Source organism: Rattus rattus, chromosome 3 (assembly GCF_011064425.1).
Source record: "Rattus rattus isolate New Zealand chromosome 3, Rrattus_CSIRO_v1, whole genome shotgun sequence".
In the NCBI taxonomy this organism is placed as follows: Eukaryota; Metazoa; Chordata; class Mammalia; order Rodentia; family Muridae; genus Rattus; species Rattus rattus.
The window spans coordinates 20,013,715-20,032,867 of NC_046156.1; positions in this window are offsets into that span (position 1 = coordinate 20,013,715).

Consider the following 19,153-nt stretch of genomic DNA (forward strand, 5'->3'; position numbering starts at 1 on the left):
ACAGTTGTATGTTTCTTTTCAAGTGAGGCAGGCTCTTCGAAGCCACAAATGAATAAAGCATTCAGAGCCAGATCTTTGTCTCTGTACTTTGAACGAGCTCTTCTTCTAGAACTGCCTTTGAAGCGACGACAGGATGAAAAATTGAAAAGGGAAATGGCAGAGGGAAATCAGAAATTGGCCCTTGTTAGTTAACATTATTGGGAAGTCGGCCTGCCAGCTTCAAAGAAGGACGAAGGAAATTGGAGGGGAAAGGATCGTAAAGAAAAAGTAACAGCTTTGAATGGAAGATCAAGCAACTTAATTTAATTGCACAAATTAGAAGCCGATGAAGCTGAGCTGCGGACCAGCATCAAAATCTTCAGTGCTGCGAAGATGATTCAAAGTCTGCCACAAATAAATAGTAGTCGAGAGAGAAGAAACTGGGTGGCCTAAGAAGCTGGTCAGAGACCTGTTCCACAGCGGGAAGGCAACGCTCAAGAAACACTGCAAAGAAGGCATAGGCAGCTTAGAGACCGATTGGCACAGAAAAGAAATCCTGAACTATGGATGTGGCCATGGAGCTGTGGGACAGGGAGGAGCGGGCCTGCAGCGAGAGTGGGGTCGAGGCTGTCCAAACCTGGGAAATCTTGTCCTGAGATCATCTGGAGTAGGATCACTCCCTCCTGCCCTGGGTCTGTGTGTTCGGTACTATGTAGCCCTGTAACCCATGCCTGCCCTTGTCTCATCAGAGGAGGTCACAATCCGGTAGCCGGGCTAAACTTCCTTTCCCCCGATAAGATCAAGTGCTGCAGCACCTGGATTTCTTTCTCATGCAAATGAGGCATCCCCAGTACCCCGGCCCTGTCTATGAAGTACAAACTCACCCCAAATCCCCTATTCAACCCAGCCCCCAAAGGTTTAAATTGCCTGCACCCACCCATACTAGCTAAGCTGCTCTCCCTCCAGTTCGGCCTGGTGCTCAATGCGCCTGGCTACTCCCGGTGGGGGTCAAGGGGAGAAGCAGACATAGCCTATAGCTATGGCTTTATTAATGTACCAACAAAAGCTATTTTTGTGTAGGGACTTTAAGAAAGAAAGGAAAAGAGAGAAAGAAAGAAAAAAGGAAGGAAGGAAGGAAGAAAATCATAGCCAAGATAAAGTAGAGGATAAGAATTATCTACTCTACTAAAAAAGTTTCCTAGGGCCACTGTATCAAATTCCCATAAACTCTGATGGCTTAAAACACCAGACATCTATTTTTCCCACCGTTTGGAAGGCTAAAGTCTGAAATCAAGCTGTCGGCATGATTTGCCCTCCCTGATGGTTCCAGAGAAAAATCACTGCCCACCTTTCTCAGCTTCTGAAGACTCTGAGCAATCCTTGGCCTTCCCTGCCCGCCCCCGTACATCCCTCTGACCCATACCCCACCACCACATATCCTTTGTGTGTCCATTCATCTGCAGTCCTTATTAAAAAAAATCTGTCATTGGATTTAGGGCTCACCTTGTCCAGACTGCTCTCCTTTCAAGATCTTGTCTGAACACATCCACAACCCCTCTACTTCTAGGCAAGGTTAGAGTTGGAAGTCTGGGTGGGCAAACACCACTCAAACCACTTCCTATACCCATGGGGACAACTACTATTTCACACAGCTGGGTTTCTATGTCTCCTAAGGAGAATGCTACAGTTACTACAGTTTCCCAGTTTTGCAAAGATGCAGAAGGAATCGATCTTGCTTCTGAGGTTTAAGCAGGAAAATATCAGCCACGGTGCTGAAGTAACAGAGTACTTGGCTTGAATAAAGAGACACAGGGCATGAAAGAAAGATCAAGGTCTCCAGTTTCTTCTGCGCTTAGCTCTTCGACACAAACCTTCCCTTGAGTAAGGATTTTTGCCATGCATTCTTCTGACATAGTTTTTCCTTACTTGTGATAGACAACGTCTTGCTTTTCTTACTAAAAAGAAAAAAAATCAATTAAATATAATTATATCTATCACTCCTCTATCCATCAAACTTCTCTCATGTCCTCACTCTCTCCTTCTGAAATTCATAGCTTCTTTTAAAAGCATAATTGTCACATATAGAAAAATGCATAAATAGACAGACAGAACCTGTTGAGTCTGTTTAATGCTGCTTGTATGTATATGAGTTCAGGGCGGACCACTTTGTCCTGGACAACCAATTAGAGAGTTCATCCACGGGAGAGGCTAATTCTCTCTTAATAGTCAGCACTTGCCTGTGGTTTTGGCCTAGGCATGGGACCCTATGATACTTCCCCCTTCCCATTGGCTACTGATACCATCATTGTTTAGACAGCCATACTGTTAAGGCATTATGAGTAAGGTTTCCCTGTCATTTCTAGGAGACACGACCTCACGGCAGGTTTCCTGGTCCTCTGGCTCATACAATCTTTCTTCTCCCACGATTTCCCTGAGCCTTAGGTGCAGGAACTGTAGACACATTGGTTGGGTGTGATGATCCGTTAATCTCTGCATTATGTACTGCTGTGGGTTTCTGTGAAGGCCTCCATTTGCTGGAGAAAGACGCTTCTTTGATGAGGGGTGAGAGTTACACTTACCTGTGGGTATAAGGGAACGTTTTAGAATGTAAGTAGAAATGATGGTGGTTTAGGAAAGTGAGGGTAGCAGGTTCTGCTTTTAGAGCTGTAACTTCACTAACGTGGGGTAGTTGGACAAGTTTCTACCACCAGACATCACTTCTTCCGTATGGAGTGAGTCTTCATTCCAATCAGACAGTTGTTGGTTATTGGTTGGTGAGTTGTTGGTAAGATGTGAGTGCCACCATTGCACCTTTAAGGGAGTCTTGCGGTCCTGGTCGTTGTTGTAGTTCACGACCTTCAGAGCTGCGTAAGACCATTGCTTGCTTCCCTGACTTGGCTGTTTATGGACCACCTTCCGGTCCTATGAAGGATACACCGCAGGAAGCAGGTTTTCAGATATTTCCAGCTCCGATCTTTCTGCATCGTCATCACTAGGGATCTGCATTCAACCTCTGAAAGGCAGTCAAGGACGGAAGCAATAGCCTACATTGTTTTAGAAGTCACTACTCTGACCGCCCACTCAAACGGAGGGTTCTCGGGCCAGAGACTGGAGTTTTTGTTGGGTAGCCTATGGCTCCTGTGGGGAGCGTTGTCAACTCACGTGGCATACTTCATTTACGTATGAACATTTGTTGTGTATAATTCTTTGTACATATAAAACAATACGATTCCTGGAAGCTTTATGAGATGTCCTTGGGGTTATTCATCACGGAAGAAAAAAAAATATGACAGAAGGTAGGCTATAATTCCACAGACATGTTACCTCTTTTCATAAGACAAAAGCCCTTTTTACTTAATTGGTGTTTAAAATGTACAAGTAGTTATCTCTATCTTTCCTTTATTCATTCCAGTTTAGCATATCTAAGCATGACTAGAATATTTTTCTCTGAAGCACTCTAATTGTTTATTAATGTAGAATAGAGTCTGGAGGACTGTTAGGATTTTAGTTTATAATTCTTTTTGAAGTCTGCATAAAATGGTGGGTTTTTGAAAAATTCATCACAATTTTTCCATGACCTATATTCTTTATTCTTAAATAAAAGGGGGGTCTCATTACAGGAAGGAATTTAAAACTATCTTCTTAGTCTTTACTGTTTTCCTACTCCCATGTAGCACGTGCATGTGCGAGCGCGCGTGCACACACACACACACACACACACACACACACACACATACACCACCACCACCACCACCACCACCAACAACAACAACAGCAACAACAAAAACCCAATTACATCACTGTAAAAACTGAGTAAGCTTTTTCAAAGTGAGGTCATATTTGTCCTACTGTCTCAGTTAAACAAGAACAGAGGACATAGAATACCAGGGGCTAACGGTATAGACATGAGTAAAACTCTGGCCCTGCCAATCAAGTGTTGAAGATGGTAGGCATAAACAAAGAGTTACAGAGTACCTCATGTGACGCTCACCACAGTGTGGGTGTTTACATATTGCTATTATGATATTTGCATATTACTCTTCCAGATAAGGTGCCAGAAGACGGTGTCACCGGGAAGTGACATTTCAGCTAAATCTGAAAGGATAAGAAAAACCTGGCCGAGAAGAGGGTAAGTTGGCAGAGAATGTTCTAGACAAATAGACTGCTGTGTTAATGAATGCTCTATGCTGTGCTCAGAAAAAATGGCAAGAATTATATTGTGCCAAAGAGCAGAGTCTGTGCAGGTAGAATACAAGAAGAAAAGGGCACAAGGGCTAAGTAGATTGAGTTGAGGTTTTAGTGTGATTTATCTATGTGGTAGGGATAATATTTTATAAATACTAATCCAGATACTGCAGCATGTCTGTGAAAGCATTTTTGCTTACATTCCCCCAGTTCCAAAGTCAAGCCCTAAGACCCATCCACTCAGGATGGTAGAAATACTACAAATAAAGTAGCTTTGGTTAGCTCTTAGTCTCAAAGCAGATTTTTTTAAATTTTCTTTTGGATGATACTATTTGAGAGAGACATGTTTTGTAAGAGATATAAGAGGGTGTGCTGAATTCTTTGACCTCTCCCCTTAATACTTCAAAAGATTACCCTATATAGTTTGTGTGTGAAAGAGCTCAGTTAAGCACGAAGCTCCAACTAAAAAGAGTCTATGCCTTCTTCATCTCTGTGGGCTATGGCAGAAAGGAAACAGACAGAAAGCGTGAGGAAGGCAGTGCCCAGAGAGCATCTTCTCTCCTGACCTACGCAAGCTCTGATGCGGTAGAAGAACTGGAGGGGTGGGGGAGTGGGAACACTTGGAAAAATCGGCCAAGGACATTGCCTGAGAAATAGCAGCAAGGAGGCCGCAAGGCCTAGAAGAACCCCACTCATGTCTTCACTGGATGAGATCAATACAAATGCCACCAGGAACTATTGGTGTGAGACGAGTTGGCATGAGATCAATACATGCTACCAAGGACTAGTGATGGAAGACTAGTTGGCATGAGATCAATACACGTTATCAAGGACTAGTGATGGAAGACTAGTTTTCACTTTGTAGAAAAATAGTGGGAAAGATGAAAGGTAGTCCACATCTCGGTGTTCTGGAAGATCCTACCAATTACAGCGAACACATCGAAATGAGTAGAAATCAGGGAATCTCAGATGTTCCTGAATGCTTTGAGGAAAGAGACTGGCCGAGGAGGCCGCCAAACCAGCAGAGTCTACGTCCCAGAGAGGACACAGTGTGGGAAGACTCTAAGGTCTGAGGCAAATGCCAAGACTTGAGCAACCAGTGTCACCACATACCCACCAAAGCTGTGCGTTTGATAGTCACGGGTATGGGAGAATATCCACAACAGGTTAGCCAGCCATCTGAGGCCCTGATGTGGAGCCAGAGAGATGAAGAAAACCAGCAGGGCTCTCAGGAGGAAACTCTGTCACCAAGCCCAACGTGGTAAACAGTCAGTGCCTGAAGATACAAAGAAGGCTCTGAAGTAGAATAGAGAGGGAGATATGAGGAACATAGTGACAGGAGTTGACAGTAAGTGGACTGAGACCAGAATATGTCATACCCTGTAGGCCGGGATTGCAGTGGATAGTTTTGGGTGTGGAGTGAAGGAAGAAATTGGAAAACGGAGACAACATGTAAGAAATATACAGTTTGGTATATCAGTGCTTGAGCTACAATTGTGCCTAGGCTTGGGAATGTGTACACATCACCAGCCATAAATACAGGCATTCATTTTCACTAAAATTTTATTATATATCATGCAGTTATTCTAACAGTTGGAAAACTCAGCATCTATATGGACTTCTGATTTGCTTCCCCTGATCCAAACCATAGTTAAAAGCCGCATGCTGTCCCTTCATTGACTAGAACAAACATAATTCAGAAGTAGAAATAAAAAGTTGAGCATCTGATTATATTTTTAAAACATTTCAGAGCTAAAAGATCAGAGTTTCTAGAGTTCCCAAGCATCCTCCAAATACATGTAACTCTGTTAAGAAAATCTAATAGCTGACCACTCAGTACTGGATAACCAACTGGGGGGCTCTTCTCTGGGGAATACTATTTCTCCTGTTCTCATAATGCCTTAGATTCCTGGAGTTCAATCTCTTTTGGATTGATGTCTATATGCAGGTGAGGGCAGGCACACAATAAGGCAAGGCCTGTGATTGGGTAGTGAAAAAAAAAGGTGGGCAGAGTTTTTGAAAGGCAGGAGAGAGAAAAGAAGAGAGAAGATGGAGGAGGAGAAGGATGAACCACTCCCCATGTGGCTTTAATTAGCTACAGATAGCTATGAATATCATATAAGGGATGGATAATTACAGGACAATCTGTCTTCTCTAGGTTGGCAGTTTATATCAATGTCAATTGGCTCTGAGTTTATTGTGTGAATGTTTTCTGGAGTGAGAATTTACTGATATATATATATATATATCTGATGGATAGATTACAAATCTCTAGAGTTTTGATTTTACCGGGTTGCTGGGAATATGAACAGAGTCCCCAGCAAGAGAGCCTCAAGATAGGTACTCACTACATGGGGCTAGTCATGGAGGTAGAGAGATGGCCATGACAGAGAGTAGCAGAAGGTAGCATGGCATGGTGCATGGAGCATGGAACCATTTGTAATTGTTCATTATTTATTACTACAATCTCTGACATCATATACATACAAGCAACATCATATAGACTGGTCAGGTTGTATTTTTATATTTTTGAATATATATGTACACACACACACACACACAAACACCCCTCAACAATTTTTTAAAAATGAGATTTGAGAGAGACAGAGGAGGTGCCTGGAAGGGCTTAGAGGATCAAAGTGGGGAAAAGATGTAACTATATTTTAATTTCAAAAAAATCTTTAATTAAAAAAAGAAAAAATATCAAATCTAAGTGATTAAGACATTTTGAGGTTTTTAAATAACTAGAGGCAGTGCCAGAGCAAGGGAGAGGGGAGAGGGAGAGGGAGAGGGAGAGGGAGAGGGAGAGGGAGAGGGGAGAGGGAGAGGGAGGGAGGAGGGAGGAGGGAGAGGAGAGGAGAAGGAGAGGGAGAGGGAGGAGGGAGAGGGAGAGGGAGAAGGGAGAGGGAGAGGGAGGGAGAGGGAGAGGAGAGGGAGAGGGAGAGGGGAGGGAGGGAGGAGAGGAGAGGGAGGAGGAGAGGACAGCTTGCATCTGTCCCTTGCTGTAGCCCCATCTGTATGACAACTAGATACCTGCTTCTCTGGGTAGAACCCACAGTTTATTGGGCTTCTTAAGAATAATTCATTTGTTCTTATTGATGTCTAACTAGAAAATTGAAGTTATGGGCTAAAATCTCCAAGTTTTTTAAAGGTAATGTACTGCACACATGATTGAATAGATAAACACGTCACCTTTCTCTACTTTAATTATAATAGAGTTAGATTTAGGAGCCTTCTCAATAAGATAGATGGGTTTTTTTTTTTAATATACATTATCTTAGTGTTACCAAAAATGATTACTAGAAAGGATTGGATTACTTTAATAATTGGGATCAGAAAGGGGATGACAACCGTGGATTCAGATCCTAGCATGTGTTATTCAAACCCCAAATATTTAGGTGCTCTCATTGTGAGATTTTATTCCATTTCTCAGGTACGGGCACCTAGGAAACAAGGCTGATGCAATTCTCAGAAAAATCCACCAGGGGAAACAACATCTCCAAAACAAACACAGCAAATGAACTGAGCCCAGGAACTTAAATCCAGTGTTAACTCTAAAGCCAACGCTGGGCCATAACGGTAAAACGATCCCATGATATCCACATTAAATCCCTCCGCTGGTGCTCTGCAGTTATTACAAGAATCTATCCTTTATCTGAAATTCGAGAGCAACAAATTGTCTGTCTTGGTCCAATGGAGTAGCATTGTTTTTCCGTTAGCATTTGAGTCAATAAGGTAATAAAAAAGAAAGAGCCCTCGTGGGTATATTGGAAAACTTCCTGTTTGGGCTGTTCCCGCCTAAAAATGTTAACGCAGGATTAATGTTCACAATACATCCCACAGGATGTTTCTGGGTTGGAATAGTAATGTTCTTCTGAGAAACAGACACATTTGGGTTTTTTTTGCTCCTGCCTTTTAAAAGAGAGGGGGGGAATGTGCACATGGTAGAGAAAGTTTCATTAAAAACCAATCACTCAAGTGCATTCGTGAGCATCCACCAAACCATTCCGATGAAGTGATCATTCACCAGCTATCATAGAAAAGGGGTTTTAATTTGAAGTAGCTTTCTAGAAGCATAAGGGGTTCTCAGTCTAACTTTGATCTCTAGTTTAAAGTGTTAATATGTGATCATGAATCCACTTTCTGAATGACTAACAGTAAGTAGTCACTCTGGTATTTGTCCCTTTTAAGGCATCTGATAAAAATTTTGTTCTGGAAATTTGGCAAGATCTAAAACTCTTGGGAGACGTTCTGTATTTACAATTCGTATGCATAATGTAGTACATATATGCTGTCTTCTTACATGGATAAGGATAGCAACTACACAAAGTACGGAGGAAATGTGGAAACCTTACTAGAACATGGGGAACTTTATAAGTTAATCGCTAGGAATCCTGTATAAAACTGACTCCTGACTTATAAAAGAAATCATGCTAAAAATAAAGGAAAGACATGGCTGGTGTCGGTTCATTTCTCACTGACCTGGAGCTTTAGAGTTCTGATTTGACTAACTCCCCCGGGAGCCCCTGGGGTCCTCCTAGTTCTAGCATGTGCTACTAGGCTGTTTTATACATAAGTGCAGAACTGGACTCTGACATTTCTGCTTTGTACATTGTACCAACTTAACCATCTGCTCAGTCCCTACAACCTATTTCTTTTACCTCCATTTTCTATATTTTCAATCATTATGTCCCATATATATGTATACACACACACACACACACACACACACACACACAATCTTTCTCTCTAACCTATTTCACTAAATACCATGACCCTTCAGTTTCATTCATTTTGCTACAAAGCATGAGTTATCATTCTTTTCTATAGATGAATAATGTTTTGCTGTGTATGTATATACCCCACTTTCTTTCATTTTATTTCTACATTTCTATTTATTCATTATTCTGTATATAACTCTAGTTGTAGGCTGCTGCAGTACTTGGTGAATCTGTACAAAGACTACCAGAAACATGACAGCCATACATACAAGCATATATTTCTTATATAAGATATATATATATATGGCACAGTTAATCCTAACTATTTATAATAATCTTTCCCCCTCTAACTTAAAACACTTAGGCTTGTTCTGGTAAATACACATTTCTATATTCTTTGATCACCCCAGGTGATCAAATATGTTTAGTCACATACAGTATGGGAACTAAGGATTTGTCTTAGTTTGGGTTACTATTGTTATGGTGAAACACCATAACCAAGAGTAAGTTGGAGACAAAAGGCTTGATTCGGCTTATGTTCCATAGCCACAGTCCATCAATGAAGGAAGTTGGCACAGAAACTCAAAACAAGGCAGGGCAAAGCTGGTGCAGAAGCCATGGAGGGTTGCTTCTTCCTGGCTTGCTCAGCTGCTTTCTTATAGAACCCAAGACCACCGGCCAAGGGGTGGCCCCATCTACAATGAGCTGGGTTCTTCCATGGCAATAACTAATTAAGAAATTGCTCTACAGACTTCCCTACAACCCAATCCTATAGAGGCATTTTCTGAATTGGGGTTCTGTCCTCTCTGATGACTCTAGCCTGTGTCAACTTGACATAAAATTGGCCAGCACAGAATTTAAACGGAAAGAAGAGTCCCAATCTCATGAACCTATAATGAAAAGAATATCTTGGATTAGCTAGGTGAGTGCAAACTATAATGGGTGCTCATAGATGGGAGAGGGAGTCAAAAGAATAAGAGGAGAATCTGAAGATGCTCTGGTGCTGGTTTTGTTGATGCAGGAGGAGGCTACTAGAAACGTAATCCAGGAAGCTTCTAAAGTTGGAAAAGGCATGGACACTCCCTAATAGGCTCTCCAGAAGAAGGAGCAACTATTATCCACATTCTCATTTTAACCAGTGTCGTAGGGTTATACTACTGTGAACAGATACCATGACCAAGGCAACTCTTACAAGGATGACATTTAATTGGGGCTGACTTACAGGTTCAGAGGTTTAGTCCATTATCATCAAGGCAGGAACATGGCAGCATCCAGGCAGGCATGGCATGGTGCAGGAGGAGCTGAGAGTTCTACATCTTCATCTGAAGGCTGCTATGAGGAGAGTAGCTTACAGGCAGCTAGGCTGAGGGTCTTAAAGCCCTCGCTCACTATGACACACCTACTCCAATGAGTCCACACCTCCTAACAGTGCCAGTCCCTGGGTCAAGTATACCCAAACCATCACACCCTAGATATCTATTTTGGACTTCTGATCCTCAGAAACATTTCAGATAACAAAACAAGTAACGAAGACATGAGTCAACTACGGTAGAGTCCAACATGGCAAAAAACCCTAAGGCCCAGACACACTTGTACATATTTTGCAAGTAATTACAAGCTGTGGGTTCAAAAGTGCAGTGGTCATATCATGTCCAGAGATCACTCACATGCCACACCTCCTCCAGCTTATTGGTTCTTTCCTTCCTCTCTTCTGCTCGACCCTCACCCTCAAAAGTATCCGGTTAGGGACAAGCTTTCAGCAATCACTCACTGTCTGCACTCTGACCAGTTCAGAACTTCCAAAGAAATTGCTGCCAGCCACAGAGCGCGGCTTCTTTGACCAAAGTGGACGAAAGTACTAATGCATGTCCATTAAACAGAAACATCTAGAAGGAGTTTAACAGCATAGCTTGCACCGCAAAACAATAGTGGTAACTTTCCCAGCAATACCTCTTTCTGCTCCAGGCATAGATTTTTAAGTGGTAGGGGTGGGGTTACATCGAGAGACAAGAATTCCATCCTATAGAGCGGACCTCAAATCCAAAATAGAAAGTGGTTGGCTGCCCCCTCGACCGTCATGCCACTGTTGCACACGTGAACACAGCTCACCTGGCAGGTCAAGAGGACAGTGTACAGAGCCCACAACCTACAACTGTTGATGACAATTCCCCAGCACTGTGCATAGAACCTTCGGGCAGTATGAAACCAGGCTAACATACACTCTCATCTCATTTCCTGCTCAATATCCCTCTACCCTGCAACAACAGTACATGAATGTCATTATTTTTAAACAAATGTATGCTTTTCTTTCTACGGGAAGGTTAGGCAGACTAACTTTTCATGCCAGGGAAATTGTAGTCTAAGCAGATTCTTTCTAAATGTGCTTTCTCATCTAACCTTTCTGGTGCAGGAAGAATGTTAATATTAGACTTGAAGAGAGATTTGAGACATTCGTAGTCAAAATGACACTGAAAGTGTTGACTTTCATATCCCCATGCAGTGCCAAAAATGGATCGGCAGTAGCTAAAACATGAAGAGAGGAAGCCAAAAAAGATCTAGTCAGACTGAAATGTAAGATAAATATCCGTGGATCAAACGCTGAGGCTCCACAAGTTCCTGTGGACTTGAAATACAAAAATAAATGCTTAAGGTTTAGCTTCTGAAGGCTGACAAGGACAGAAACCATCCCGGAAACACGGAGAGCTAAGACCGTGCTTGCTGTTCAAAGATGGTGTGTCAGGTAGAACTCAACTCTTACTTAAAAATAATGAAAAATATTAAAAACAAAAACAAAAAAACCAATGCTGTATCTGCTACTCTGACCATAGTTCATGTGAAGTTTCAGGCTTAGGCAGAGAGAAACACCACTATGGGTCCCCATCAATGTAAACAAGCCAACTATATTGCCAAGTCAGCATGCAGCAAGGATTCCAAACTGATGCGATAGAAACTTCATGCTTGTTCTTGAAGCCAAGACATCTGGGCAGCGGTAACCAGGAGACTGATGGGGAAGCAAGGATGAGCAGAGGCAGGGAATGCCAGCACAACACAGAAACACAGGCGGCACAGATGCCAGGATCCTGGGGAATCCCCCTTGGCGATTCCACTCGGATAAAGCCGGATGTGCAACCAAACAGCAGGACTGTAGGAATCAGAGCAGAGCAGTGAGTTTATTAAGTAGAGATAAGAAAATAGTACAGCTTTTAGATTTAAGCACAAAAGCTATTTTTTTTTTAGGTAAAGAGAATAAATGCTGTCAGTTCACCTATTAATTGGTCTGTAATATGAGTGCCTTGAAACGCTACCTGCAGGCTATGATAGGGCTGTCACAATCATGAACACACAGCCAGCTGTCATGACCACCTACAGAAGACCTGCACACAAAAACAGGCATGAGATCAGGGGAGAAACTATGGAGGAAAGGAGACAGGGAAATGGAGAGGAGGTAAGAGAGGGTGGTTATGGGTAGCAAAGGTGATCTCAATGGTATACATGCATGAAAAATATCTCACCATGTTGGCTAGTTTTATGTCAACTTGGAACAAGGTGGAGTTGTGTGAGAGGAGGAAACCTCAATGAAGAAATATGCCTTCAAAAGATCTGGCTGTTGGACATTTTCTTAATTAGCGATGGTAGTCAATCACTAATTAATCATGACCCATCGCTAATTCATTGATTGTGGGTGGTGACACCCTGGGTTGGTGACCCTGGGTTCTGTAAGAAAACTAGCTGAGCAAACCATAAAGAGCAAGCCAGTAGGCAGCACCCCTCCATGGCCTCTGCATCAGCTTCTGACGTGGAAGTGTGAAACAATGAAACCTTTTCCTCCCTGTAAAGAGAATCTCAAATGCACTGTGTGGAAGTATCGACAGCCAATAAAAATCTGGCGGCCAATGAGCTGAGGCAGGATTACAAGGTGGGACATCAGGCAGAGGGAGAGAGGAATTCTGGGAAAGAGTCAAGCACAGGAAGGTTCTCCACCCAGACTCTGAAGAGATGGATGTATGAAACCGAGGAGAAGTAATGAATCATGCAGCACACATAGAATAAATGGGTCCTACTAGTGAGAGCTAGTCGGGGAACAAGCCCAAGCTATGGCCTAGGCATGTATTCATCCACGAATAGACTCGGAGTTGTTATTTGGAAACAGGGGCATAGGTAGAAGAGACCATAGTTATACCACCCCCACTTGCTCTTGGTCATGGTGTTTCATCACAGCAATAGTAACCCTACCTATCACACCCATTACTGTGGGGACAGCATAGTGTAGTCACACAAACCTGAATAGTATACCACTCCCTCAGGCAGGGTCACTTGCTCCTACCAACCTGCACAACGTGATATTATGCTAAATACTATAGTCAGGTATACCATAAATATGCTATGTAAACGTATGTACACAAAACCGTTGAAGGAAAAATTTTTTAAGTAAATCTGTCATGGGGATACAGATCCAGAAACGCACTGCTCATCTTGTTACCAAAAGAAAACCAGGAGGCAGGGACTGGCGAAGGGAAATGCGTACATTCACAGTTTGGTCAGAACCTGGGAGAGAAAAGCTCTTCGTTTCTCTCTGCCTTGTCAATCAAAAAAGATGAAGCAAAAGCCATCAACATGCATATGTGGGTTGAGCTGCGAGATAGGGAAGTCCCCTGGGAGATTATTTCCCTCTCCTCTGTGGTCAGGGCTTCATCTGATCCTCTCCCCAGTATGGGATGTCTTGGGAAAACGTTAATCCTTCAGAGTCCATGTTTACAGGGTCCCTGTCCTCTGGGGCACATCCATTTACATGAGTGGAGCTTGCAGGACTAGAAGCCCCTGTGGGAGAGCCAGTTAGTAATGGTGAGTGGCCGCACAGCTGAGGATGCTTCTGAACATCACTCTAGACTACGTGAGTGCCCTGCCCTCAACCCTTGTGTACTGAACTGATGTTTAAAAAAAAGTCCTTAGCAATAAATTAAATTTAACTTACTCTAAAACTTGTAATCCATTCTTTTGTATATAACATAACAATTGCATAACTACAAAAATATTTCTACTATTTTATGTAATTAAGATACACATTTTAGTTATCCAGTAGCTGAATTTTTAATTTTTTAAATTTTATCTACCTCTTTATTTATACCTCAAACACTGCCCCCTTCCATTCACCCCTCATATAGTCCTTCACCCATACCCCCACACCTTCGCCTCTGAGAGGGTGACCCCCCACATATCCCCCTACCCTGGGGAATCAGGTCTACAGTATTCAGAGCGTCCTCTCCCACTGAGGCTATATGTGCGTGGGGGGAACGGGGAGAGTGGGAAGCAGGGTGTGGGGGGAGTTGGTCCAGCCCGTGTATGCTCTTTGGCTGGTGGCTCAGTCTCTGAGAGCTCCCAGGGGTTCAGATTAGTTGACGTTGTTGGTCTTTCTGTGAGATTCTGTCCCCTTCAGGGCCTTCAATCCTTCCCCCAGCTCTTCCATAAGGGTCCCCAACCTCCATCCACTGTTTGGCTGCGAGAGTCTGCAATTGTTGCAGTCAGCTGCCGGGGAGAGCTCTCTGAGGTCAGTTATGCTAGAGTTCAAACTTGAGACACAGCACACACCTGAGCCTAAGCCCGCATGGGAGCAGGATCATTACCATCACCGTCTTCCCCCTCCACATCGCATCCCACAGGAAGTTCTCTGAGCAACCACACACACGGAGCTGTCTTCTAGGGCAGCAGCATCTTCTCGTTGGACCCTTCCTGAAGGACTACGCTGAGCTCTTCCCAAGCACCGGTCTCTCCAGAGTGGTTCCCTCGCTGTGTTCTTCTCACAATGGGTTGGCTTGGGAGTGGATTGTGCTCCAAGAATACCCATTAAGAATACCAAGAAGGCCCTGTTAAGGCAGACTTGTGATCGCCTCAGTCAGTGTTTCCAGACTCTTCCGGTCTCAGTTAAGGGTCTATAGAGGTTTCTTCTGAACTCTTTCTGTGAATTTCCCAAAACGTTTGTCTTCTCTTGGTAGTTATTTTTATCTTGGCTCTTCATCAGCTATACATTCACCGGGCAAGAAGAAACTGTCGACCACATTATATTCTCAGGGGGCCACCATTATTCACGTGATGTAATCCATTGCTGACCAAATACTAGTATATAACTCATGGCTATGCAATATAAATTCATAGAGATATTTGCTTCAGAGATGTATGGAGCCTCTATAAGCTACACTTCTTTAAATAGATCAAGGAGTATTTCTGTCTCCACAGCATTCCAGGGCAGGCAGACTTACTTGTTCCATGAGGTTATCCAAGAATGGCTGTTTTGGTTACATCTCCAGCCAGTCAGCACGGGAAGAATTCCAGTGCAAGCATATTTTAAGAGGTTACATCATTTCAACTTAATGCAATTGTCCCAGATTTAGTCATGCCCTTGCTGCATGGGAAGCTGAGAAATGTGACCAATTCATGTGGCCGCATGCTTAGGCAGAGTGAACTGGAGTGAACTGGGACCCCACTAGCTACCTCTGTGCTGCTAAAATGTCTTCCTTTGGGGAGAGATGTAGACAATGTCTACCTTCTCAGTGACAAATTTCGACAAAATTCACTGAGCCAAAGTTCATGTGGGGGGAAGCAATGAGTTTATCAGGCTTATGGTGCAGAATGAGTGATGGGCAGAGTGGTGAGTGACCTTAAATTAGCCACTCTGGAAAGCTTTCATCCTGCAGAGAGTGGCTTTGGAGTGGTTGTATTGGCGGAACCCACTTCCCCTCATCCTTCCCCATCTATATGCTCTAGCTCCTCCCAGAGACCCCAAGGCCATGTACAATTAGGGTAAAGTTGCGCATATAACTGGTTGGCAAGGGTGGCTGGATACTCAGGTGAGGCTCCCAAGACATTCTCCAGCCTCTCCTTCCACTGTCAACAGTCAACAACCTCAGCTGTGAAGGTCTTTGGCTAGCAGGCTTACACGGACTCCTGAAGAGTTTGGCCCACAGGATAGTCCAGTACCACACTCTGCCACAAAACTAAAAGGGTAAGTGGATAATAACATGCAAAACGACTTAAGTAAATAGGTGGAAATGTCTACAGGATTGGCGGCTTCATTTGCCAAATAGTACCTTTGTCTTCTAGCTTCACTGATTACCAAATATATGGTAGCAACTCAACAAATCAGGCAACGTACTTTCCAAATAATGGTCTATGGTTACTTAAAACATCGTAACACCAACACTTACCTAATTCTAGCTCCTGAATGAGTGAAGTGAGCCAGCACCCAGTCTGCTCTTGGCTCTACCCCCTTTTTGAGATTCAGTTGTTTCAAAAGTTTGAATGCAAGGAGGCCTAGATGAGGAGGAGAGGGCTGGCTGGATTTTCATCAACCTAGCACAAGCTAGAATCACCAGGGCAAAGAGCGCTGCAATTGAGAAAACACCTCCATCAGGTTGGCAATTGACATTTTATTGATTGATGACTAATGGGATAGGATCCAGCATGGTGTGGGCTATTCCAACCCTGGGGAGGTGGTCCTGGGTTACAGGAAAGGGCAGACTGAACGAGCCGTGAGGAGAGAGCCAGGAAGCCTTGCTCCACAGCCTCTGTTTCAGTTCCTGGCTCCAGGACCCTGCCTCGAGCTTCTGCCTTGATTTCCTTCCGTGATGGATTACAAACTGTGAGCGACCAATAAACCCTTTCTCTCCAAGTTGCTTTTGGTCATATTTTATTTCAGCAATTGAAACCAAACTGAAACATGGAGCGAAGAGAATATATCCAGTCATGTGACTTATTGATAGAACAAAAAACCCAAAACCCTCAAACACATGCATCATTTTCTCTGCCTGGATCCAATTCATAAAGGTTGATTTAAAAGCAAGATTTATATAGTTTGATCATCAGTGCTGTTTTAGGCAAGAAATCGATAAGCTGGGAGAAATTACATCTGCTTCTCTTCCTCTATTGCAATCAGTGAAAATATAAGCTTCTCGAGCGTCTGTGAACTTTAATCATGAAAGTACTTATTTACATTTAGAAGAAGTATAAAGCTTGGGTAGAAGATGAATTTTAAGATACCAGCAGAAGCTGTGTTGAGGGCTGCTGTGCAGGCAATTGCCTCAGAGTATTAAAATCTGCAAAAACAAGCACATTACTGCAGATCATGTGTTTGTGTGTTTAAGATGAACAGTAAGGAGGTAGGCCACTCTAGCATCTGTTGTCTACAGCTCTATTGATTTCCCAGTTTTTCATATTTTTTTGGTGGGGATTTCTACTTCAATGACAAATCCCACAAAAATCATTATGATTCTGTGATCCAGGGGCTATTCTGTGGTGAAGCTCTTCCCTAATGTGTGTGAGGTTTTGGGTCCAATCTCCAGAACTTGGGGGGGATTCTGGGTTCACATTGTTCAGTCCTTGCCATCACTGAAATAAAAACCAAAAGTGTATGTGAGGAAAAGACAGACAGAGAAAGAGAGAGAGAGAGAGAGAGAGAGAGAGAGAGAGAGAGAGAGAGAGAGAGAACTCTAAGCTCAGTAAAGATCAATTTCAAAGGAAATGATGAAAATATGAATTATCTCAATTCTTGCTAGATAATTACTGTGATAGCTTAAATACAGGGGATGAGTTGGTGTCAGCACTGTGAACATGTTCTTAGCTATGCAATGGTACAGCTTGGATGCTGCTACTCAAAGTATCTTCTGGAGATGACTAATCCACACACTATTAGTGGTCTGTGGTTAAGGGAACACTTTCTGCAATATGACAAAAATCTTACATGTGCTGAATCTAAAAACACCTTTTTATTCTTTTTTCCTAGCACTTCCTGCTTATTACATTTGTCTGAAGTTGCTTGAAATTTTAAAAATCTGGTTGTTCCTGCAACCAATAGAATCCAAAAGTCATGTACATACACCCTTACAGTGAGAGTGATTTCTTTAATGTAACTTGGAAGGTGATGGTGTTTGCTGAGCATTTAATATTTTGAGAAGCTTTTAATTCAGGAGGAACAAAGATCACTCCTTATCCACACTCTGGATAAGGAAACTGAGGCCTGGATAAGAGAGTGAGAGAGCCAAAGCCACACAGCTGGATGGTCGAGGTGTAACTAGAGCGGCCATCTTCTTTTTTTTTTGGGGGGGGGGCTGGGGACCGAACCAAGGGCCTTGCAGTTGCTAGGCAAGTGCTCTACCACTGAGCTAAATCCCCAACCCGGAGCGGCCATCTTCTAAGGCTACACTGGTGTTCTCTCTACAGATCCCTAACTAGGAGTGACTATTCACTGGTCTCCTACAAAAATCGAAACTGTGACTATCGCTCATCTTTGAAATGAAGTTATTCATGCTTTTCAATTCAATTGAAGCTGAATGTTCCTGGGGACACAGAGAAACAAGAGAATCATTCAGACCTGACCTTCATCTTTCAAGCCAGAGCCTTCAATCTCAACTAACCTTAGACGGTTGTTTTCATTGTCCCCACAGGCTGGGAATGGGGTAGTGAAATGTTATTATTTTTCACCATGTTATTTAAAAGGGAAAGAGGAAACGGAAGGCCTACACTAGATCCTAATCCAGAAAGTATGCCTAGTCAATGCTGCCCAAGAAGCTATCAGAGATAGATGACTATTTACATTTATTTTAATTTACACTTTTAGTTAATTCTTGCATCTCGGTGTGTGGAGGGGTGTGGGTGCCACAGCATGGTGCATGTGGAAATCTACATTTCACCACTGTATGGATGCTAGGAATCGAACCCAGATCATCAGGTTTGGCAGCAAGAGTCTCTATCCACTGAGCTACCTCTTCTGTCCTTAAGTAGTTCAACTTAGTCTCCAACTTGTGACTCACCTGCCTCCGTCTCTTCACTCTCTCCTACCAACGTGAGCCAACACAACCAACTCAATTTCAATTAAAAGCTTAATTCTTCAATGGCATTGGTCACCACCGAGACTCTCGATCGCCACAACAGCTGGTGTTTTGCATATCAGGCAGCACAATTACAAAACATTTCTACCGTCATAGAAAACTTACTGGATAGGACTATTACAGTTTGCTCTTCTTTTTCTTGATCTCCAGAAAGACTCTCAACTCTGAAGATATAAAAGCAAAAAAAGAATTAAAATTATGAATATTCTCTACAAAAAAAATCTAGGTGTGTATATTGAATGATTACCTTGAAGGCAAAACAATTTCATATGCAATAGCTGGTCCATTAAGGAATCAGAGAAGAGCCTATCTTAAACGTGATGGGGGTACATTGAACAGGCACTGCAAGAAAGGTCAAAGGCTAATTTTGAGACAAAGTGAGCATCAAGG